The sequence below is a fragment of the Arachis hypogaea genome, chromosome 1, assembly GCF_003086295.3.
Source record: "Arachis hypogaea cultivar Tifrunner chromosome 1, arahy.Tifrunner.gnm2.J5K5, whole genome shotgun sequence".
NCBI classification, from domain to species: Eukaryota; Viridiplantae; Streptophyta; class Magnoliopsida; order Fabales; family Fabaceae; genus Arachis; species Arachis hypogaea.
In genome coordinates, this window is record NC_092036.1 from 47028551 (window position 1) to 47030107 (window position 1557).

The 1557-nt window shown below is 34.0% G+C and overlaps 1 non-coding gene across 1 annotated transcript; it reads right to left on the reverse strand.

Annotated features, from left to right (window-relative positions):
• Window positions 1-1200: 1200 nt before the first annotated feature.
• On the reverse strand, window positions 1201-1304 carry LOC112713911 (small nucleolar RNA R71). Its single transcript, XR_003158875.1, has one exon. It is a non-coding gene; the product is annotated as a small nucleolar RNA R71 (small nucleolar RNA).
• Window positions 1305-1557: the final 253 nt, after the last annotated feature.

The following is a 1557-nucleotide window of genomic DNA, read 5'->3' on the forward strand; positions in this document are numbered from 1 at the left end:
TCAAAAATTTGAAGTTTGTTACTTTCTTGTTAAGAAAGGTTCAATCTTTAAATTCTAGAATCTTATCTTGTAGTTTCTTGTTAGTAAAGTAATTAATTTTAATTTTAAAAATTAAATCTTTTTCAAACATATCTTATCATATCTTTTATATCTTATCTTTTTATCATATCTTTTTCAAAATTTTATCCTTTTCAAAAATTTGATTTCAAAATATCTTATCTAACTTCTTATCTTCTTATCTTTTCAAATTTGATTTTAATATCTTTTTCAACTAACTATTTGACTTTTTATTTGTTTCTTATCTTTCTCAAAACCACCTAACTACTTTTCCCCCTCTAATTTTCGAAAATACCTCCCTCTTTTCAAAAACATTCTTTTTAATTGTTTAAATTTTAATTTTAATCATATCTTATCTTTAATTTTCGAAAATCACTAACCACTTTTTCAAAATTATTTTCGAAACTCTCTATCTCTCCTTCTATCTATTTATTTATTTATTCACTAACACTTCTCTTCATCTCTCTTCATCTCAGATCACCACCTCTATCCTTACCCATTCTTCTTCACTACTCTTCCCTTTTTTCTTCTTCTACTAACATAAAGGAATCTCTATACTTTGACATAGAGGATTCCTCTTTCTTCTCTTGTTCTCTTCTTCCCTATATGAGCAGGAACAAGGAAAAAGACACTCTTGTTGAAGCTGATCCAGAACCTAAAAGGACTCTGAAGAGAAAACTAAAAGAAGCTAAACTACAACAATCCAGAGGCAACCTTTCTGAAATTTTCGAACAAGAGAAGGAGATGGCAGCCGAACCCAACAACAATAATGCAAGGAGAATGCTTGGTGACTTCACAAAACCAACGTCCGAATTTGATGGAAGAAGCATCTCCATTCTTGCCATTGGAGCCAACAATTTTGAGCTTAAGCCTCAACTAGTTGCTTTAATGCAACAGAACTACAAGTTTTATGGACTTCCATCTGAAGATCCTTACCAGTTTTTAACTGAGTTCTTGTAGATTTGTGAGACTGTTAAGACAAATGGAGTAGATCCTGAAGTCTACAGGCTCATGCTTTTCCCTTTTGCTGTAAGAGACAGAGCTAGAACATGGTTGGACTCACAACCTAAAGATAGCCTAGACTCCTGGGATAAGCTGGTCACGGCCTTCTTGGATAAATTCTTTCCTCCTCAAAAGATGAGCAAGCTTAGAGTGGATGTTCAGACCTTCAAGCAAAAAGATGGTGAATCCCTCTATGAAGCTTGGGAAAGATACAAGCAGATGACCAAAAAGTGTCCTTCTGACATGTTTTCAGAATGGACCATATTAGATATATTCTATTATGGTTGCAAATAACCAATTCATGTACACTTCTGAGAGGAAATCCGTGAATAGTGGGATGCCTCAGAGGAAGGGAGTTCTTGAAATTGATACTCTGAATGCCATATTGGCTCAGAACAAAGTGTTGACTCAGCAAGTCAACATGATCTCTCAAAGTCTGAATGGATGGCAAAATGCATCCAACAGTACTAAAGAGGCAGCTTCTGAAGAAGCTTATGA